This window comes from Bos grunniens, chromosome 9 (assembly GCF_055505025.1).
Source record: "Bos grunniens cultivar Pamir isolate PY7600 chromosome 9, Bosgru_T2T1.0, whole genome shotgun sequence".
In the NCBI taxonomy this organism is placed as follows: Eukaryota; Metazoa; Chordata; class Mammalia; order Artiodactyla; family Bovidae; genus Bos; species Bos grunniens.
This window is the reverse complement of record NC_141173.1, coordinates 94318743-94342123: the sequence shown is the minus strand read 5'-3', so window position 1 is coordinate 94342123 and position 23381 is coordinate 94318743. Positions and strand designations below refer to the sequence as shown.

Sequence of the window (23381 nt, the reverse complement as noted above, 5' to 3'; positions counted from 1 at the left end):
ATGAGGGAGACCTAGGTTCTATCCTTGCATCAGGAAGATCCCCTGGAGAAGGGAATGGCAACCCACTCCAGTATTCGTGCCTGGAGAATCCCATGGGCAGAGGTGCCTGGCGGGCTACAGTCCATGAGGTCACAAAGAGTCAGACATGACTGAGCGACTAACACACACACACACACACTCTATTTGAAAAAATATTATAATATTCTATTTATTTTATTATATTTATTTTCCTTGTTTTTCTTTTTTTGGTTTGGGCAAGCGACACTAGTGTATTTTTGTCTTTGACTAAGTAAATGAAAAAAAGAAAAGATATATCAGAAGATAGGCAGACTTTTGACCCAAGGAATCTGGAAGTTGTAGCATTTACTGACCCTTCCATTCATTAAACTGATATTTCCTGAGAACTTGTTGAGGTTAATTTGGATGAGAACTGAATTAAAAGCATTTGAAGTCTGAGTCAGGTGCTGTTTGGACTTTGTGAAAGCCAGATCCATGGGGTTTTAATCCAGAAGTGTCTGTCTATCCCAAAATAAACTCAAATTTAAGTTAAGGTATATTAGTAATAATGTGGAAATATAACAAGCCTGTTGTCAGATGACTGTATTTCTTTTAAAATTACTTTATATTGCATTTTAATTTATTCATAAGACAAACATGGTTTGGGGGCAAAATGTCCCTATCTCTAGTTTAATAAAACATTTATACGTAACGAAATTCTTTCTGGTTGTACCTCTCTTTGCTTTCTGAGGATAAATTCTTGTACCTGCAGGGCTGTCAGTTTACTAGGTTCTGGATAAGCTAGAGGACTTGGGCTTGCTGACTAAATTACCCTGGTTAATAGGCGGGAGTAGAGGGAAGTGGCAAACAGGTTTAAATTGAGAAAATCCTGGAGGAAAGAGCGAAGTTCCAGTGAAGGTTGGGCTGGTGAGTGTGTGAGAAGTTGGGACTCCCGTTGGCTGGGGACCCGGGGTCAGGGATGGGGTGAGAGATGGCTGGGAACCTGGGGTCAGGGATGGGGTAAGAGGCTGTGGAGTGAAAGGGAGTGTGGGATGTAACTCATCAAGAAAGTGAAAGTGAAGTCGCTCAGTCGGGTCCGACTCTTTGCAACCCCATGGACTGTAGCCTACCAGGCTTGTCCATCCATGGGATTTTCCAGGCAAGAGTACTGGAGTGGGTTGCCATTTCCTTCTCCAGGGGATCTTCCGACCCAGGGATCAAACCCAGGTCTCCCTCACTGCAGGCAGACGCTTTACCCTCTGAGCCACCAGGTGCACTAAATCGTTAAGAATACTGGCCTGATTGGATTTCTAGTGGAAGCCTGTGGAGGGAAAGAGTTCATACCAATGTGGCTCTGGGCAGAAACAGCACAACAAGGATGAAAAGGAGAGCAGACACCTTAGGGATACTCCAGAAATAAATAAACAAGCACTGAGAGAGTTTTATGTCAAATGCTCTGCCATTCGGCTGCATCTGGGGTTGGCATGCTACTGGGCCTATGCGACATTTCTCAAGACACAGTGGCCTGCCCCCCTGGAACAGCAAGCAGAATTCACTAGAAACACGTTCAGAGACAAAAACCTCCCAAAGCAGGCCTCTCTCGGTGATGTAGTAAAGAAATTACATGAACATAATCTTCAACAGAATTTTAGGTCTTAAGGGAACTTAAATTCAAAAGGATCATGTTTTAAAAGTCAGTTAAGTATTTTTTTTCCCCCAAATGGTACACATTCTTAAATCTATTTAATTTTCAGTCAGGTATTAGATGAAAAATAAGCTTTTCTATGTATGCTGTTTCTGCTCCATTTTACCATATTTTGAGGCTACTCAGAATTAGGTCAATTAAACAACAAATCGATTATAACATGTATCTAATACTTACTGTTGGGGGAAAAATACTGTCTTCAAGTCCATCCTTAATGTCAGTAGTTTTCCTCTGTAAAGCTCTACTCACTGGGCATACTTGATGAGGTCTCTGTATGCTATCAAAGAAAGTAAAATCACTTGGCAAGAAATCTCTGACTCCAGTAGTATTCGTGCATTCACATACTGGTAAGCGATTTGCGTGCTAGTTAAAGGCGTTGCAAATACATCTCTAAGTTGTCTCACCAAGAGGCAGAGACTAGATGCTGATAGGATGTATGTGAAAGTACGTTTGTAAAGTTCCAATAAAATACAGTCCTTTAATATCAAGGTCAGACAGAGACTAACAAAATAGTCTCAGGAATAGCCATGAGGCAAAGGAAAAATACTTGCTCATGAAGCCAGAATTGCAAATAATCAATTACAAACAACTGTAAAAAATAATTTTTTGTATACCAAAAACCTTAAAGTTTTGTTTTCTTGTATGTATTGAGGTGATGAGATAGCTTAAAATATTCAGTTCATGTTTTAATATGGTTTGTGTTATCCGGACCCTTTTTACTGATACTATGGCGATTTTCATTTTCCTAGCAGCTATTGTTTTGTTACTAATTTCTAATTTTACTGCATTATGATCAGAGAATATGTTACATATGAATCCAGTTTTTCTGTTATTTATTGAAATTCCCTTTGTGGGAAACATTAGAATTGCTGGATTTTTCTCCAGCTAGATATACATTAACTTTTGTTTTTGCTGCTTGAGAATCAGTGTATTTCCACTTTTGGACTCTGGCATTTCATTATGAAAATTTTTACTGACTTTGTTCTGAAAGTTGCCTGTCTCCCATTTTTTACTCTCTATGTCTCCATGAGACATGTTCATTGGGCCTTCTCATTGTATCTTCTACATTTCTGACCCACTCATCTCTTTCTCTCTATACCTCATTCTAAGTGATTTCCTCAAATGTATCCTTCAGTTTGTTAATTTTCTTTTTGGATGTGACTAATATTCCAAGGTGGTGCAGTGGTAAAGAATTCACCTGCCAATGCAGGAGATGCCAGAGATGAGAGTTTGATCTGTGGGTTGGAAAGATCCCCTGAAGGAGGATATGGCAACCCATTCCAGTATTCTTGCCTGGAGAATCCCATGGACAGAGGAGTCTGGTGGACTACGGTCCACGGGGTTGCAAAGAGTCAAACAGGACTGAGCACACACATACACATAATATCCTATTTAGCTTATCTAGTGAGATTTTAATGACTACAATTTCCATTTCTAGACATTCTGTTTCTTTACAAATCTGCCTATTAATTTTCATGGTGTCCTATTGTTTCATGATGTTTTCAAGTCTTTTTTAAAAAATCTTTTTGCTCTTTTATTTACTTTAGAGTGTCTTTGGTTTTGATCTGCAATCTATAGTTATTTTGGTCCTTCTCCTTATTTTTGCCTCTGATTGCTCTCCTTTAGGGTCGTAATCCTTGTATACTTTAAAACATTTTGCTGTTGTTGTAAATTCATCTTCAGTGGGTTCAGTTGTTTTTCATGAGACTTCTGTTATGAATTGAATTGTGTACTCTCTTTAACTTCATACATTATAGCCCTAACCCCCAGTGGGATTATATTTGGACATAGGGCCTATGAAGAGCTAATTAACATTAATTAAGGTCATAAGGATGGGTCCTGATTCAATATGACTATTTTCCTTATGAGTGGAAGAGATATCAAGGCTCTCATACATAGAGTAAAGGCCATGAGAAAATACAGCAAGAACGCAGCTGTTTGCAAGCCAAGGTGAAAGGCCTCAGGAGAAACCAAACCTGCCAACACCTCAATCTTGTAATTCCAGTCTCCAGAACTGTGAGAAAATAAATTCTGTTAGGTAAACCACCCAATCTGTGATATTTGTTACCACAGCCTGAGCAGATTAAGACAGTTTCTGAACCCTAGGTTGTGAAAGTAACCTTTCTGCATTTGCTACAATCAGATTCCTAGGGGTTCAAGGCTCTGGCCTTGTTTTATGTTACTTTACTGACTTAGGGGTCCATTCCAAGAAAATGGACTTAGGGTTAGTGTTCTAAGCAAATAGTATAAATTCAGACCTCTCCATATGTGACCAGGCTGGTGTTATTAATAGTTTCTCTCAGCAGATGTCTCTTCCCTGACCTGTGCTCACTCTAGGGATCAGTAACAGCAAACTTCCTTGCTCCTTGCACAGGCCAATTGGTGTTTCTCTAACTCGCCTTCTGAGGCTCTAGACTTTCTGCAGGGGACTGGCCTCAGCTTCCCTACCCAATGTGTTTGAGGCCTTAATTCCCATCCCATCCTCATCTCCACAAATCTTTATCCAGGACTAAAACCCCCATGGGTCCTTGTAGCATCAGCTTATACTTATTTCTTTGGCTTTGATTTCTTGTTTTATTTCTGACATTCAGGGAGTTTTGTTGCTTCATTCTATCCATGACTTCCATGAATTTGTACTAGGAAGGCAGGCTTTCCACGTCCATCTGTCCACCATGCTCACTCTCTAGTTGTGTATACAAGAAAATGAAAAAATATTTTCTAACACACTAGAAGTACATTTGTCTTCATAGAGTTGGACCAAATTTGTCCCTGCAGGGTAGGATTACAAGAGTTAGTAGTCAGTAAATTTGTCACAACTATATTTTTAAAAGGTTCTATGTGAGTAGGAAGAATAAATTCATTCTAGAACAAATAAATTTCAATAATATGATGAAACCATCCGAAGGAACTTTATTTCCAGACTTGATATCAGGATGATATACATATAGACTTATGACTTTAAAGACAGCAAATGTAAGGAACAAATATAAGCATCTTTGTGCTTGTATTATAATTGCAAAGTAACTGATATCTTCATCAATGTTCAATGCACTGCTGTGGACTGAAATGGAAATGTGTCTTCTAAACTTGTATGTTGAAGCTCTATTCTAATGTGATGGTATTTGAAGACGGAGCCTTCAGGAGATAATTGAGGTTAGAGGAAGTGATGAATCAGGACCCCTAGGAATCTAATAGAAGCAAATGCAAAAGCACTTTGTGAGGTTACTCATGATGGGATTAGTAACTGTCTGCACACCAGGAACTGAGTTGGCAGCATGTTGATTTTAGACTAAATGTCTGTAGTTTGTGGTATTTTGTTATAGCAGCCTGAGCAGACTCATACATGCACATACTGTTCATATATAATAGCTGTAATCAGCTTTCCTACCATCTGTTTTTCAGGTTTATGCTGTCCCTATGTACTTTCTGTGGCTTCCCTGGTGGCTCAGACGGTAAAGCATCTGCCTGCAGAGGGAGATCCAGGTTCGATCGCTGGGTCGGAAAGATCCCCTGGAGAAGGAAATGGCAACCCACTCCAGCGCTCTTGCCTGGAAAATTCCTGGGACAGAGAAGCCTGGTAGGCTACAGTCCATGGGGTCGCAAAGAGTGGGACACGACTGAGCGACTTTACTTTCACTACGTACTTACTGGATAAGTATTAAATGATAGTTTTTGATCACTCAGAATTTAGCATAATTAACATGCAGTCAAGGTTTTGAAACATATTTTCCCCATTTAAAGCTCTCCTGACTCAAATGTACTCTTAGTTATTCAAGTATTTCTATGTTCTCCCTCTTATTCAGCTATCTGGGGTTTGGTTAAGATTAATGCATTCATTGGATAAAGAGGACGTGGTGCACATACACAATGGAATACAACTTGGCCACAAAAGAGAAAAAACAGTGTCATTTGCAGCAACATGGATGCATAGAGATGATCAAGGTAAGTGCAGTAAGTCAGAAACACAAAGACAAATACCATATAATATCACGTATATGTGGAATCTAAAATATGCCACAAATGAGCCTGTCTGTGAAACAGAAACAAAATCCGGGACATAGAGAATAGACTGGCCGTTGCCAAGGGGGAGGGAGGTGAGATGAATAAAGGTGGGAGTTTGGGACTAGTCAATGCAAACTAGTATACAAAGAATGGATAAACAATAAGATTCTACTGTAGAGCACAAAGAACTGTATTCAATATCCCGTGATAAACCATAACGGAAAATAATGTGGAAAAGAATGTACATGTGTATAACTCAGTCACTTTGTTATAAAGCAGTCATTAACACAACATTGTAATTCAACTATACATCAATAAAAAATTCTTTTTAAAGATTAATGTATTCAAGAGCCCATGACACAAGACTTCGTGCTGGGGGTATCAGATGATCTTACCAGTATGTAACCAGCGATAAACTGCATGTCCTGGGCACAGACAGCATGGGTGAAATGTGCATGCTTGAGACTGCTGTGGTGTTCTCTTAACAACTTGGCTTGCAGGAGGATGAAGGAAGAGATGCATAACGCTCTGTCTTGCTAAGGCCTCATGAATTCAAGTATGAAGTCTATCATATAGAGGGACTACTTTAGCACTTCTGTGGCCGTCTGAAGACGATGGCCACAGAGAAGGAGGGACTGGAGGGGGTCACGAGTGAAGCTCCAACAGGAACCAGGAGACATTCTGCCTTTCCACACTGTTCCGTTATAGCTTCAACTCTCCCAGAAATTCAAGGTGTCCTTAAGAGAGTCCTTGATGCTCCGAGTTGGCGCATTCTCTCCATTTAACAAAGCTGGTGGTTTGGGGTTTGTTATCCCAATGCCCTCAAGTTCCTGAAATGATAAGGCAAGTCACACTGTACTTGCACAGATTTCTTTTTGAAATAGTTGTCTGGAGCCTGACTTCTGCGAGAGTGGTCCTGACTGTGCTCCATGGCAGCCCCCTGGGAGCCTCTCCAGTGCAGCATCTGGGGCCCTATCCCAGAGCTGCTGAGTCAGAATCTGCACTCGATCGAGATCCCAGGTGACGCACATGCACATCATGTCTGGAAAGCAAACTGATGTAGAGTATTGCCCTCTCCACCTAATAGTTACCTCTTTTAACTCATTAATCATACCTAAGGAACAAGATGAAGGTTTCCCATAAACCTACCTAACGTGGCATTTTGTCTTCTATTAACAATTTGGAATCACAGTGGGGTCTCTTTTTTCATATATAAGGAAACCTAGTATTTAAGTCTATAAATGAATCAGAAAAATTGTTTCCGTTTCAATTTAGTATGAATGCGGTCTGGCTCATGCCTGCTAAATTGAAAGCAAAGCACTGTTTCCATTCAGGTTAATGGGTTCCTCCTCATCAAGCTGTCCTTCTTTCATGTAATCTAAACTTGCTTCCCCTTATTTACTTTTTTGTAACTGTTCTTCTTTTTAATAGGATTATTCATCCTTCCAATATTAACAGCAATTAGACTCACCTCATGGTGCGTCATGCCAACTCAATCTCAGGCTGTCAGAGTGGGATGATCTTAGTCTTGTCTCAGTAACAAACTTTGACAACCAAAACAAAGCAGCAGGCGAAATACACGAAGAGAATTAGCAACATCGGGTCGGAGATGACAAGAAGTTCTCGAACATGTTGGTTGCCTCTGCCTAGCATGTCCTTGTGGAAATAATGACTGCTCAGGCTGATGACGCTGTGATGCAGTCCTAAGCTGGATTTTTCAGGGAAGTTTTAAAAGAAGACTCTTTAACATCCTTAGAAACATTAGCATTCGCTTTCCAGATCTAATCTATTTAATTTTATTGGAAAACATTTACAGAGCTCATCAGCAGACTCTCTAGTATTGAGTAATATTTAGCATGCGGTAATCATGGGAAGGAAAGATTTAGATTAAATGCTGCTTTTTATTACTATTCAATCATCATAAGTTGTTCCACTTTTTATCTTTTTAGTCAACAGATTTCAAAGGTGGGAAAATATCTTCATTTGCAGTCATACCTATATTTATCTCCTATTATATTTTTCCATTAGTGTCTACATGAGATTTATTCCTGGTGATTCCCAACAAAGTGAGTGTGACTCTCCAGATGCTAATAATAAAGACAAATGCACCCTATCTCTTAGAGATGTTATGAGAATAAATTAGATGATATTTACAGGGGGATTTGACCTCACTAGAGATAGTATATAAACAAAATGCAAAGAAAAAAAAACTTTAAAGAAAAAAAATTCCATTCAGTTGTAGCTAGACCGACTTGACAGTACCGAATTATGTTCTGAGAAAAGAAAACAGGCCTACTAATAGTGGTTCCACTGGTCGTGGATAAATGCCAAATACTGACAATGAATTCCAGGTCTGGGCTGAAAGCTCAGGCATCAGTTTGAATAGGCACAAAATGAGCCCTTTGTCTTTTTTCTGTATATCTACATTTACTCTACTTGGGATACTGGTAAAACCTTGCATGTACTGGGTTAAATTATCAAAGTTATTTTAAACCTCTTTCTACCTTTAATAACATATAAAGATTGTTAACAAAGCAGTGATGTGAACAAATTGTAAGGATATATGTAACACATATGGACTTCCCTGATGGCTCAGCGGTAAAGAATCTGCCTACAATGCAGGAGACACAATAGATATGGGTTCAGTCTCTGGGTTGGGAAGATTGGAGGGGGAAATGGCAACCTACTCCAGTATTCTTGCCTGTAAAGATCTATGGACAGAGGAGTCTGGTGGGCTGCATTTCATAGGGTTGCAGAGTTGGACACGACTGAGTGTGCATATGTAACACATATACCTCTAGACAAACTGTTTTTACATTTATATTATCTGGAACCAAAAAGGAGCTTTCAGCAGGACAATGGGCAAAGCAGGAATCATCGTTATTGCAGACTGAAAGGCAAAGTGGTCCTTACAGGTATGGGGAAACCTTCAATTATACTCTTAGTATTATTTTGGGGAAACAGCAAAGCCCCGCCATCCCCATGTTTTTCAAGCATCCTGCCACCCTGCTCCAGATTCTGCCATTTAAAATTCTTTTGAATTAACGGAAATGGTTGCATATCTGTGGGAAAATCAAGATTAAAAATTGCAGGATGATGAAGACATTCAACATCATAATACACAAACACTGCACACCTACTATGTGCCGGGCACTATTTTCAGTGCTTTACCAGAACTATCTCATTTAGTTCCACTTCAACTACACGAAATAGATACTATTATTAACCCAGTGCCATAGATGCAGAAACGGGCGAAGAGAGGTTCAGGAGACTGCCCAAGATCACACAGGCTACACATGGTGTATCCAAATGCACATCCTGGTGGTCTGACTTGAGGCTCCATGCTCTGAACCAGTAAATGTTCCTACAACGGTAGGAGTTAGCACCATACAATATATTCCTCTTGAAACACGAAACAAACAATACGTTGCCATCTGGGATACAAAGAAAGATGTGAAAGCTGAACATTTTTGGATTAAGCAATGGTTCATTTTCCCAGAAAAGCCAAGATTTTCATGGCAGGACAGCCTCCACTTTTCCATCTTTGAACAGAGGACTCAGGGTCAGTGAACACTCATGGTGCCATCTTACAGTGAAACTCTTCACTAAGAATGGGGCACTAGGCAACCTGCACAAAGGAGAAGCTGTCTTGTGGAGCCAACAGCAGATATTCAGGTAGAAATGAGAAATGTCACAAGGAAATGAATTTAGAGATGAAAACATCAGAGGAGATTAGCTAATACACTCTGAGTAATTGCCATGTATGGCATTACTTATTGTGAATCTTAGGGTGCAGAATAACTTCTTGATACACACAATACAAAAAGGCCCTTAAAATTGTTTCCCAATGTCAGAAGTATGTGCTGTACACATTTTTGTTTTATTTTGTTTTATCCCATAAAAGGTATGGTTTTAAAAAGAGATGAACTGATACCCCGATTTCCCTGCTCCTAACAGAACACTGTAATATGGTTAAGCACAAACCTTTCCATAGCAACAGACACTGTATATCAGGCATGAGCCCTATGTATCTCCCTTGAAGAAAGCTTTAAGGTTATAACAGACAAATTCAAAATAAAGCCTGTGATCCCACCACCGTCAAGCCTGATTCCCCCATGAGCTCAAGAAAGGATACATTGACAAACGACTCACCATGGCTTCCTTTAGCTCATTTCTTTGCCTTTCTTTTTCTTTAAATGGCACTTCAGCCGTAATAGTTACAAAGATTTCAAGAGAGGACTAGCGCCACCTGAAAAAGAAAGGCCAAAAGTCCAATACAATCATGATTTGCAGAAGTTCAGCACTGGACTTACTGAATAGCCTTGGGGGGTGATGGCTTTTCTACTTTGAGACCAAAGGCGTTCCTTCTTGTCACCCTTTGCTGCTTTATTTAGTGGTTTTCCACTCCATGAACACCATGTGAATGCTGGTTACCTGTTAGCTGTAATTCTAAAATAGGTATTTTATATAGGGGAAAACGCAGCTTTGGGGGCATCTTGAAATGTTTTCATAAGTACATATAAAATTACATATTTTTACGTGATTGGAAGTAGTGGCTAAAATGGGGCAAACTGGATATGCCGCTGATACATATAGTTGTACATGCAAATTGTGCAGAGTGGACGCCTCCCTCTGCACCCCCAGTTAGGCAGGAGGCACTGCCTAGGGCCAGAGAGAAATCTACTCACTATTGTCTTGGTGGAGGGAGACATGAACCTCTGCTCGGCTAAAGTTGTGCTGTGCTTTTCACAGGGGGAACTAGGCTTGCAGACGCTATTGATTATACTTAGGAGAGAGGAGGTTACTGACATGTTGGGAGTGCAGGCGCTATATTTCATCCCTATTCAGGTTTTAAACAGCATCCTCCTCCAAATATTCTACTCCAAAGGTTGTATGCTAAAAAGTGAAACAGATGGTCCAGTTTTATACTTCTCTTCCTTTAGAATTTCTTATGCAGCTCAGGGACTTCGGTCTTCTGGGATCCCAAATTATATTTCAGCCCATTATACGTATTCAGTTTTGATACTAAGATGGTTTGTAAGAATTATTCAAAATCCACATGGCTGCAGCCTTTGCTGGTTCTTAGTGTGCCATGTGCTGTTCATTTTAATTGAAAATATTCTAAAAGCAAGATTGATGTGTTTTCTATCCCCCTAAAATAGAAACAGGTTCTGGGCTCATAATTGAGCACTCATAAGCCCCCTCTCCTTATTAACATGCCCTCTAATTTGTGCCTCTGTTTGCACAATATAAATGGCCTTTAACAGCCCTTCATTCATACAATGGTCTCACTAACCCAAAGAAAATTAGTAGCAGGCAAAAGCCTATTTTTACTGACACAGAGACAAAAATGCTAATTACCTTAAAATATTCTCAAGTGTATATCTTTGGCATCCTTCCAGGCAAGGCTTAAAAGTTTTTTTTTTCCCCCCTATTATTTACCAGTTATAGGAAAAGTTGTTTTTGTTTTACACTCAGGCTTATACATAAGTAAATCTATATTGATAATTTGAAATCTTTTATTTTGGGTCCAGAGTACTGATGATAGTTTGCTTTCTCCTCACTTTCTACTCACTTGTAGGTACACTTGAGAGCATTGACTATTTGTGATTAATTATGTTTTGTGTTTTGCTATTTTTGTTAAGGGACTTAGGGACATTTGCAGGAAAAAATACCTAAAATTTTAATTTTGTTTAAATGTATTAATTACCATAAAATATTAATATTTCCTCAGAATCTCTTTTTTCTTGATAATTAAATTTGTTTGTCCAACTTTATACTCTGAAGTATTCCTTCCTCTCAAAAATGGTTTTAAATCTGAAAACTCTGATGTACAAAATAAGTAATAAAGAAACAAAATTCAATTCAGTTCACTAAATTATGATACCAGGTGTGTTGAAAATATTACCATAAAGATGATGAGCTTTTTATCATTTGTGTGATAATTTTATATTGGAGGCCTAGTTTGTAAAAAATAAAGTACAGAAAGTGCAAGTGCTCATTCTCTTGAGGTAATTTAAAAATCAAGTTTGGAGAAAGTGTCCATTGATGGATGAATAAAGAAAATGCGGTACATGTTACGATACAATGGAGTATTATTCAGCCATAAAAAGGAAATCTTGCCATTTGTGATAACATGCATGGACTTTGAGGGCATTATGCTAAGTGAAATAAGTCAGAGAAAGACAAATACCATATGATCTCACTTATATGTGGACTCTAAAAAAAACAGCTTATTCATATGATGAATAGGTTGGTGTGGCTAGAGGCTGGGTTGAGGACTGTTAAATTGAAGGAGGTCAAAAGGAGGTACAAACTTCCACTTATAAAATAAGTCGGTCCTGGGGATATAATATATATTATGACGGCTACAATTAATAATACTGTATTGCATATTTGAAAGTTGCTAAGAGAGTAAATCTTAAAAGTTCTCATCACAAGAAAAATAATTTTATAACTATTATGGCAATGGATGTTAACTAGACTTATTGTGATGACCATGTTGCAATATATACACAGATTGAATTATGCTATACATCTGAAACTAAAATGATGTTACATGTCAATTACACCTCAATTTAAAAATTTTAAAATAAACAGGTCTGGGGAAAGAAAATGCATTTACTAAAAGGTAAACAACAATATAGGAGTTTAGTAATAGTGGAAGCCAGCAGAATACAAGAGCCACAAGTGAGTGTAAAATGACCTGGTAATTAACAGTGAAAAAAAAAAAACCAAGCAACATAAGGTAAACAATAATAAGGCATTCAATCTAGTTTTTTTAAGTGGGCAAAAATTTGAATAGACATTTCAACAAGGAAGATACACTAATGTCTAATAAGCACACACAAAGATGTTCAATATCACTAATCATTCAGTTCAGTCACTCAGTCTTGTCCGACTCTTTGTGACCCTATGAATCACAGCACGCCAGGCCTCCCTGTCCATCACCAACTCCCGGAGTTCACTCAGACTCATGTCCATCGAGTCAGTGATGCCATCCAGCCACCTCATCCTCTGTCATCCCCTTCTCCTCCTGCCCCCAATCCCTCCCAGCATAAGAGTCTTTTCCAATGAGTCAACTCTTCGCATGAGGTGGCCAAAGTACTGGAGTTTCAGCTTCAGCATCATTCCCTCCAAAGAAATCCCAGGGCTGATCTCCTTGCAGACCAAGGGACTCTCAAGAGTCTTCTCCAACACCACAGTGAAAAAGCATCAATTCTTCGGTGCTCAGCCTTCTTCACAGTCCAACTCTCACATCCATACATGACCACAGGAAAAACCATAGCCTTGACTAGATGGACCTTTGTTGGCAAAGTAATATCTCTGCTTTTGAATATGCTATCTAGGTTGGACATAACTTTCCTTCCAAGGAGTAAGCGTCTTTTAATTTCATGGCTGCAATCACCATCTGCAGTGATTTTGGAGCCCCCAAAAATAAAGTCTGACACTGTTTCCACTGTTTCCCCATCTATTTCCCATGAAGTGATGGGACCGGATGCCATGATCTTCATTTTCTGAATGTTGAGCTTTAAGCCAACTTTTTCACTCTCCTCTTTCACTTTCACCAAGAGACTTTTTAGTTCCTCTTCACTTTCTGCCATAAGGGTGGTGTCATCTGCATATCTGAGGTTATTGATATTTCTCCCGGCAATCTTGATTCCAACTTGTGCTTCATCCAGCCCAGTGTTTCCCATGATGTACTCTGCATAGAAGCTAAATAAGCAGGGTGACAATATACAGCCTTGACGTACTCCTTTCCTTTTCCTATTTGGAACCAGTCTGTTGTTCCATGTCCAGTTCAAACTGTTGCTTCCTGACCTGCATATAGGTTTCTCAAGAGGCAGGTCAGGTGGTCTGGTATTCCCATCTCTTTCAGAATTTTCCACAGTTTATTGTGATCCATACAGTCAAAGGCTTTGGCACAGTCAATAACGCAGAAATAGATCACTAGTCATTAGGGAAATGCAAATCCAAACCGCAGTGAGAAATGATTACGTATCTCTAGGATGACTATAATAAAAAAGACAGACAGGCAATATACAGTGCTGACAAGAATGTGGAGAACCTGGAACCTCCATATATTGCTGATGGGGGAAAAAAATGATTTAGCCACTTTGGATAACAGACTGGCATTTTCCTAAAAAGTTAAATATAAATTTACCACGAAATACAACAATTCACTCCTATGCACTAATCAAGAGAAATGAAAACATATGTCCAAAGATATATATGTGAATGTGGAATAGTGGAATAGTGGAATTTTTCATAATAGCCCAGAACTCGAAACAACCCCAATGTCTGTCAGCTGATGAATGGATAAACAAAACATGGTTTCCCCATACAATTGAATTCTACTCAGCAATAAAAAGGACCCAAGTACTGATACATGCTACAACATGGGAGAATCTCAAAAATGTATGCTAAATGAAAGAAGCCAGATGGAAAAGACAACAGCTGTATGACTCTCTTTATATAAATATCCAGGAAAGGCAATTTACAGGACAGTAAGCACACCAGTGATTGGGGCTGGGAGTGAGAAAAGGGATTAACTGCTAATGGACAGGAGGCAACTTTCTGGGGTCACGGAAATGTTCTAAAATTGGGTTCTGGTGATGGCTGCACAACTGCATCCATTTACTGAAAGTCAGTAAGTTGTTTACTACTTACAATGAGTGGATTCTACAGTATGTAAATTATACATCAGTAAAACTGTTAAAGGAAAGCCCAATAAGTTGTGTATGTTTTTACTGGAGTGGGTTGAAGTGGTCGTCTGAACTTTTTCTCTTGACTTCAGTGCTGAAATATAATTCAGACAAGTATCTACATCAACATTTACAGTTTTCAACATCCCTTACAATTTTCAAATTTACCTGCTTTTCACACCAGTCCTGTGAAATAGGGTGTATAGGTGAATCATAGACAATAAGCATTTTTCTTTTTCCTTTCAGCTTTACTCTGAGGAAACTTTATATGCCGAATACAGCATATAATTTAAAAATCAAGGCCAACTTGATAATTTAAAAATCAAGGCCAATGTAATCTGAATAACTTGGATAACAAACATCATCATTGCCTTAAGTACCCCAGATGCTTTTGAGAAGACAATTATCTTTCAATTACCAAACCATTCTGAACAACAGGTAAGCCCCCAGCTGGAGACCCATTGTGGCTCACTGTCTGTAGACTTGGCTGAACAGCCTCACCTACAGACCTGCCCCCTTGTTCGGCTGCCTCATTGAAGCCTATGGTAGTTGTTTGCTCTAAAGCATTTGCATTTATAAATATTGAAACACATGTAATATAATTGTATATACAATTAGGCACACAACAGCCAGTGTTACAGGAGCTAATAGTCCCCAGCAGAAACAAAGCTGCCAAAAACCAAGAATGGAATCCAAAGTATTAATTTGGTTCATAGCAAATCCTTCTCTACTATTTCTCTTGAAAGCTCAAAAGGAACCTAAACAAACAATTCTGACTTAGCCTGGAGCAGAGAATGGTATATTTAAAGAAATGTGACTTATAAATAAAATATCCAATTAACATAATTTTGAAAATGTATGTGGCATAGGCACAAATACCCCGGACTAGTTAAAAACCATGTAAACCTCCCTTATTGTGATAGTACATACACAAAACATACATCAACAATCACAGACCTTTGCATCCAGCCCCAAATTTCTTGCTCTGGGTTTATGAGAAGGTCAGCCTCTGGATCAGTCTTTCCCCACTTTCTGCTCAAGGAATTAGGTATGAGAGGAGCTCTCAGTGGAAGGGAAAGGACCAGACTCTTCCAAACCAAAGTTTCAGCCTTCCAATCTCAGCCTTGGATTTCCTAATTTGTCTTCGTAGCATGCTTTATGCAACCTCTACTTTCCAAGGAAGGCATGGAAGTTTTTTGTATTTTAGTATTCTCTGTCTCCCTGGATGACTTCCTGAAATCCTTTTGCAGGAGACATGTGTTGCTTAAGGATGTTTTCATGATCTTTGATCTAACACAAGCTGTGTTTCTTGCCTGTGACTGAACATGAACCAGACTGGATTAGGCTAGACAAACGTAGAAATATTAAACTGATTTCAGTCAATAGTTAATTCTGATATTTTCAAGTTGTAAAAGTCTCATATTGATATTTACACAATGCAACACACAGAAGAGTGGGAAAAGTGTGTGACTCAGGGCAAGATAATTGTGTTACTGTCTGGAATTTACTCCTGTAACCATGTTTAGATCCCTCAACTTCCAGTATTTTCAACTGAAAAAAAGATCAGAATCTTGGGGTGAAATAGTCTCTAAAGTCCTAATCATAATTTGACAACCATTTCTTGAGATGTTACTGTTATTCTACAAAGTAGAAATATTTATCTATATAATTTCATGGAGGTCACATGTAGTTTGCCCTAACATGCCCTCTGACCTCTTATTAAGATTTTTTTTTAAAGAGTTTGAAACTCATAATATGGAATCCATTTGCACTATCATAAAATGCCACAAAATTTGCAACCTGAGAGCAAGAAGGATAAAGACAGTAGTCAGATATTATCTGAGTCAGATTTCACAAATACACACATACAGTTGTAAGGAAGAGGTATGTCATCTCCAACACGCCCTTTATTTTTTTCTTTTTAATACGTTTTACAATACTACACTGGCTTTCACACTTCCCAGAACTCCAATGTTCCTCAAAGGTGCTTCTGTAGCCCTTGAAAAGGTTAAAAATATCAATACTAAAACCTGTTGCCCCACTGCCCACTCCCCGCAACACTGTTTTTTATCTGTTTTATTTATTTGGCTTCTACTTAATTTTTTTAGAAAAGAGTCCTTGGATAAACGCAGTCTGAAAAACGACTGCACTATATAATGTAAAAGATTTTGCCTAAATGCTGTACTTTTAAACAGTGTTTCATTATTATATATACTGCTTAAAATGTAAATCATCCTGCAAGTTGCTCCAGCAAAGACCAAAGGTTAGAAAATAATTTTCCATTTATAGTCTTTGAAAAGACTATAAATGACATGCTATATTTAATTTGAGAGTCCCTGTGCAAATCATCAAATACTTTAATAACTATACAAATATTAATATTTGATACAAGGATCTCCCAAGTTACAGCATATTCATAAATCTGGATTGATAGGGGCCTAAATGGGAAAATCCTATTTAGATAGCTCTAAGAGATGGGAGAGTGTTTAATGAAACAAGCTTGATAGTCTTATCATCAAAAAAACTGATTGATATTTGGTGCAACTTAATCTTTACCAAAAGAGAATTTTGAGGAAAGGAACAATCAGCAATTTAGATTAATCCCCATTCTTCCCCTTCAGTCTCATTCATCTACCTCTTACTCTGTGAATGGCCCTTTGGTTTGCTGGTTATAACAAATGCTTTTTTTTTCCACCATGGTTTAGATGATTAGGAGTCGGTTTTTAATTTTATTTAAGGACATGTGTCAATGTTGATTTGTAAAGGTGTAAGTGAAAGACTACCCCACTTTGAATATTATTCACTTTCTAAATTGACTCAAAGAACCTAATGGAATAGTAAAAACAAAATGTAATCTTTGGGTCATTTTCTCTATGACTTTGAATCTATTTGCCGCTTAGATAGGTTCCATGTTACTGAGAGCCTTGTGAAATAAAGGATAAGTTATTCCAGCCAAAGGGTTTTCTCATTTCAGTTCCCTAAAAATCTGTATTTTCCCCTTAATAATGGATAGATTTAGATTCCTCTGTAAAATGCTTTGGGGACCACTGAGATAAAGGGCCATAAAAAATGACCACTATATTGGAATAAAGTAGAAAGGGATCTTTTTTCTCTATGCAGAACACCCTCTAGTAAATAACCAGAGGTACAGAAACAGCTGGTACCACCATGAAGATCATTGGAGAATGTCCTGGAGGGTCGTGAGGAATGAAGTCATTTCTCAACTTTTTTCAAACCCCATGGAGAAGACAGCATGATATTCTTGTCAATTTGGGTTTGCAGCTCTTTTGGCTCTGACTTCCAGTAGGTTTAGATCACAGTACAAAGCAGAGTGCAAAAGACTTCCTTTATCTTTGATAAGTACTTTGCTTTCTCTTTTGTTTTCTTCATGCGAGAAAGCCTCTTTTTTCTGAGTTCCACTCCGTTCAAAAGGAAGGCATTGGTAAGCAGGGCCAGCCCATTCCATGGGGGGCTGATCCTTCCATAGTTCCCACTCCCACCTACTTCTGTCAGTTGTTTTGTTGGGAACCGGATTTGAGTGGGTGGATCTTCCAGAACAGGATTTTGGTCTGATGGAGCAGGGCATTGCAGAGGTTTGGAATGAAGCCACCTCGTGCCATCTTCCTTCTGCAGCTCTGAGTTCCTGTCCCTTAACACACACACACACACGTGTCCCAGGGTCTCTGAGCACTCCCCGGGGAAGCAGCACAACCTGGAAAATTAGAGCAAATGGCATCTCTGCAGCTTGGTTTCAAAAAGCACGTTAGTTGCTATAGCAGGAGGTTTGCAGATACACATGCTCAGAGGGGGCAAAAAAGAGGAATGGCTGCCTATCCCTGACACTATAATTTTTAAGGGTCTTAGAAAGAAACAACTATTTGGCTGGCAGTGTAAAAACATTAGAGAGCAAGGGGGGAAAAAAAAAAAAGATTCCATATAAAGATAAGGGAAACAGAGAACAGTGAGAATTAATTGCTTTCTTTAGGATCAACTTAGCTTCGTGCACAAAGTTCATTTTGACTGTTATACATCCCTTTAATCCTAACAACTCAAGTTGGTGGCAGAGCTCTGAAGCATTACTTTCTGAATATAAGCAAACGGGGCTTCTAAAGGTGAGGCTGAAGGTAAGCAGGCGGAGGGCACAGAGGTGTCCTGAGCCTGCAGCCCTGGATTCAGTGACCCCCTCACTGGTGTGTCCGCCAGGACTACACCACAGAGCCTTGGCGGCCCGCCCGCAGGACTGCTCCAGAAAGACTCCGGCATCGGCCACAGAGACAGACAGAGAGAGAGAGAGAAAGAAAGTTCCACAAACAACTCCCAGATCTCTCCGCCCAGGTCTCGTTACACCTGGTTTCTCAAGAGCAGATTGCTCAGTCAACCTTAATAATCCCAGAGGAACGGCCGGGCAAGAGGCTGGATTCTAGTCTACCTTTGGCCTAATTTATTGAGGGCTTTAAAAAGGGAAAATAAACTTTGAACTCGACTCATCTGAAGCTTTATGATTCAGGTGCGCTACTTGCCTTCAGGGGCACCGAAGATCACTGAAGTTAAAGTGACCAAAAAAAAAAAAAAAAAACCCCACACCTCTCTGAGCTGCAGAACAGAAAAGCATGTCCAGACCCGACCCGGCTGGTTCTCGTACCAGATTAACTTGGCAGCAGGAGCAGAAGTCCCCGGCTCTGCCCTCATCCTTTCCTGATGGGATAAGATTTCCCCCGCGTGCCGCCCTTTCATCCTCCGCTCTCCAGCCACCCTGCGTGTAGGAAAAAAAAGTGACTGCGTGGAGGAAGGGAGCAGAAAGAAAAAGGACAAGGAAAGGCGGCGGCGGCGGACAGGAAGACTGCTCGAGAGAAATGGTTGGAGGGAAAAAGGCTAGGTCAAGGTGAAGTCACGTCTAGGTTCCGTAGTATTGAAACTCGGGAGTTTTAAAAAGCTAGGCCGGCAAGCCTGAGCTAGTCTGTACGACTTGACACACGCGGCAGGACCTACGAAACCCTTTCCCCTCACCTTTCTAGGCAGAAGTGAGTTACAGTCCCATAACCTTGCATGAGGACAAGGTGAGCTGATTTTCGTGCAGGTGCCTAGCATGGTGCCCATGTCCTGATAGGGGATGGACTTGACTCTGAACCTAAGAGCCCACCGTTACTCCACGGAAAGCAGCTGAGTGGTGGTTCACGTGGGACGTAGCTCTTTTAGTTACAGAAAAGCCAGGCCCCCAAAGGAAAGGGGCGATTTGGGGCCAACCGAAGGCAAGGTGGACTTCCCTCCCTCGGCCTGGGCCAGGGCTTTCTAGACGCCGAATTCTGACCCCCTCTTCAGGGAGGGCCTGGAGCACCGATCAATTCGGCTACTAAGCACCTCCAGAGAAAGAGGGGCACCTACTGGAGACGCCTGCCTGCTCAGGGGACGTGTGTGTGGGTGCGCTTGCAGGTGACTGTGTGTGTGTGTGTGTGTGTGTGTGTGTGTGTGCTGGGCGTGGGGCAGGGTTGGGGTCTATTCTCAGAGGCCCTCATCAGTAAGGCAGACAGAAGAGTCGGGGCGCTGGGAGGGAGGCCCTGGGACGTGCCAGCCAGATGCCTGGTGTTTTCACAGCCTCCTGCGAGCCCCGCCTGGCCCTCCTCTGCCAGATCCCGGGTAGGCTGGCTCGAGAACCGGTTTCCCTCCTCCCCAGCGAGTGGGGGCCGGGTGGGGAGGCCCGGACGCCCCGCCTCGCCCCGCGCAGGCCGCTCCTTCCCAGAGGAAGCGTCTAGAACAGAACGCAGGCACCGGCTTGTGAACGCTGGACCGCGGTTCCCGGAGCGGGTGGTGTGTAAACAGAATTGCTGTCAATCACGTCGCGTCGGAGAGTTACAGGCACCGCGCGGTGGATTCTTTGGTGAAAGGAAAGCCTCTTTGCTGGGAGAATACACCCCCGCCATTTATATCATTGTTGATTTCAGGTGGTCGTCACCTTTTCCAGCTTGGCTCTGAGTTTCTCTCTTCGGTCCTCTTTTTGGATGATCTTTTCTGCCCTTGTAACCCTCCACTTCCCACCTACTGGAATGGCTGAGAAGCGTGTCATCAGGAGGCAGAATTTACCAGCTTTAAAAACATGGGCTTTTAGCCCAAAGCCTGTGGTGCATCCAGAAACCATGAGAACGTCCCCGAAGCTCTCCACTCTGCCTTCAAGGCGGAATGCGTGTCCCTTCACCTCACCTGCCTTTGATTCTCTTTGAGCTGGGCTCCTCACCCCCGGGTGTAGCCACTTGGGACAGGGCGCCCCTTACTTCTCTTGGAGGAGGCAGCTATATTTCACAAGGGATAGAATGATTTATGTGCACAATTTAAATAGTTTTGGGGGGCTCTAAGGAATGCAAAATGCAGCATAACTTGAAGGTACAGTATACTTTAGGGAAAACGTGGAATGCATCGAATGTTTTCTTTTCCTTCTTTGAAAGCTAGTTTAAATCTGTTTCACTGACGAAACTGTTTAACCATGTGCAAATGTGTAATTCTGCCTCCTGACACGTTGGCCAGGATTGGGATCACTGGCCATGCCAAGGCTGGAAGCGCAGCTTCAACACCATGGGGTTCTCCCAGCACAGATTCCCTCTACATTTAGAATACATGGAAAGAATAGAAGAACTACTACTTTTTCCAGATTCAATGCCTTCCTTTAAACTCCCTCTTTTAAGTATGCATTTTTTTAGAGAGGGTGTCATATGTATTAACTTTGTTCCCCTGTGAAGATCGTTTGAGTTTTGAACAAAATTGGGCAGTAATTGTAATCAAATATACTTATTTAAAGTCATTTCTATTTTTGCAGAAAATAATTATTATTCTTTGGAATTGTTGTTTATGCCAAAAAATGAAGATGTAAAAATATTTTAAGTAGTCCAGAAGTCCATGATTGCACCTTCTAGAAATGAAAATGAATTTCATTTCTAGAGATACATTTGAATTTTTATTTCATTATATAACTTTTATTGTGAAACATTTCAGGCATACCAAAAGCCCCACAGAGAATTATTAATATATAACAAGCATCTACTACTCAGCCCAAGAGATGAAGCTTTTCAAGTGTCATCGACGCCCCCACCACACCATGTGTCCCCTTCCTAATCTTATTGCCTTTCCTCACATCCCTCTTATGAACTGATGTTTATCATGGTCACACATTAAAAATATTTTTGTTATGTATGTATTGATTGTTGTTATTTTTAGTTGCTGAGTTGTGTCTGACTCTTCACCATACCATGGACTGTAACCCTCCAGGCTCCTCTGTCCGTGGAATTTCCCCGGCAAGAATACTGGAACGGGTTGCCGTTTCCTTCTCCAGGGGATCTTCCCCACCCAGAGATTGAACCCACATCTCTTGCATTGGCGGGCAGGTTCTTTACCGCTGAGCCACCTGGGAAGCCCTGTTGTGATAACCTTGATTACAGTAGCTCTGCTTCCGTCCTCTTAACTGCTGCCTAGATATCCACTGTCTGGACGGATGTGCTTCTGTTGAGAGATGGTGGTGGTTCCTACTTTCCCCCATTGTAAACAATGCTGCTGTGGACCTTCTTGTGGATGTTTCTTATGGACACATGTGAAGAATTTCACCCAGGACAGGAAATGTGTCAGGATTCTAGGTGCACAATCCATGACTTAATTAGACCCTGTCTACTTACTCTTGAGAGTTGCCAGTTTTACATTTTCACTGTAGAAATAAAAGAAAATCCAAATTGGCAATGAAAATAAAAAGGAAAAGTCATTTCCATCTCTCCATCCAAAGAAACTCACTTTAAAAAATTTGTTTTTGTGTGTAATCTTCCCTCATAACTCAGTTGGTAAAGAATCTGCCTGCAATGCAGGAAACCTGGGTTCAATTCCTGGGTTGGGAAGATCCCCTGGAGAAGGAAATGGCAATCCACTCCAGTATTCTTGCCTGGAGAATTCCATGGTCAGAGAAGCCTGGCAGGCTACAGTCCATGGGGTCGCAAGAGTTGGACACGACTTAGTGACAACACCACCACCACCATAATCTTCCAAGTTTTTTCTTCTATGAGATGTATGTATTTTTATGTATCATATGTGAATATATATAAGTACATTACATGGTATAGGTATATACATGTTATTATATGGATATATGTGTACACATACAAATATATATGTGTATGCAGTTGATCCTTGTAAAACACGAGTTTGAACACACATGCTTGTGTCCACTTACATGCGATTTTTTTTTTTCAATAAATACTATAGTGCTACTTGATCAGTGGTTGGTTGAATCCATGAATGTGGAACTGAGAATACAGAGGGCCGACTATAAAATTATATGGATTTTCAACTGCAGGAGGGCTGGGGTGCGGTCATGTCCCCTAACCCCTGAGTTGTTTAAGGGTCAATTGTATATTTGTATTTAATGTTTGGGGATAAAATAAAATATATTCTGTATTTTAAAATTCAACATTATATAGTGGGCATTCTACCATATCACTAAATATTCATTAAAGACGCAACTTTAATGGTTACAAATTAGTTGACTGTAGGAATAATTCTTTGGTTTATATAACTACTTATCTGTTAAACATTTAGATAGTAATTTCTCACTCTTATGGAAAATGCTGTGATGAAGTACAAAGTGTTTATGAACCAAAACATTTTTTTTACTTATCTTCTTCATGGTAGTTTTAGTGGCTTAATCAGTCCTTCTGTTGCTCGAGCAGCTAAAATCTTTAAGGATAAAATAACAGCTTTTAACTTATTTCAATTTTTTGATACTCTTCCCTTGTGGCTCAGCTGGTAAAGAATCTGCCTGTAATGCGGGACACCTGGGTTCAATCCCTGGGTTGGAAGGATCCCCTGGAGAAGGGAAAAGCTATCCACTCCTGTATTCTGGCCTGGAGAATTCCATGGACTATATAGTCCATGGGGTAGCAAGGGTCAGACACAACTGAGCGACTTTCACTTTCCCTTTCACATTAACTTGTCTTATTCCTTTC

At 40.3% G+C, this 23381-nt stretch overlaps 3 long non-coding RNA genes across 9 annotated transcripts; 2 read left to right on the top strand and 1 right to left on the bottom strand.

Moving 5' to 3' along the window:
- The first annotated feature begins 786 nt into the window (after nt 1-786).
- Nucleotides 787-11481, top strand: LOC147366387 (uncharacterized). 5 transcript variants are annotated; one of them, XR_015133358.1, is made up of 5 exons: nt 787-924; nt 5105-5185; nt 5506-5644; nt 6039-6724; nt 7136-11481. It is a non-coding gene; the product is annotated as an uncharacterized LOC147366387 (long non-coding RNA). The 5 variants fall into 5 exon arrangements; XR_015133356.1 differs by having other exon boundaries at nt 794-924; nt 5105-5154; nt 6039-6101; nt 7136-9915; XR_015133354.1 differs by having other exon boundaries at nt 799-924; nt 6039-6101; nt 7136-9906.
- A 4834-nt stretch (nt 11482-16315) lies between these two features.
- On the bottom strand, nt 16316-20462 carry LOC147366386 (uncharacterized). Of its 3 annotated transcripts, none has more exons than XR_015133352.1 (3): nt 20360-20462; nt 19052-19162; nt 16316-18121 (listed from the first exon to the last, which is right to left on the bottom strand). It is a non-coding gene; the product is annotated as an uncharacterized LOC147366386 (long non-coding RNA). The 3 variants fall into 3 exon arrangements; XR_015133350.1 differs by lacking the exon at nt 20360-20462 and adding an exon at nt 20176-20303; XR_015133351.1 differs by lacking the exon at nt 20360-20462 and adding an exon at nt 19417-20134.
- On the top strand, nt 19155-22702 carry LOC147366385 (uncharacterized). The gene is made up of 2 exons (XR_015133353.1): nt 19155-19466; nt 20002-22702. It is a non-coding gene; the product is annotated as an uncharacterized LOC147366385 (long non-coding RNA).
- Nucleotides 22703-23381: the final 679 nt, after the last annotated feature.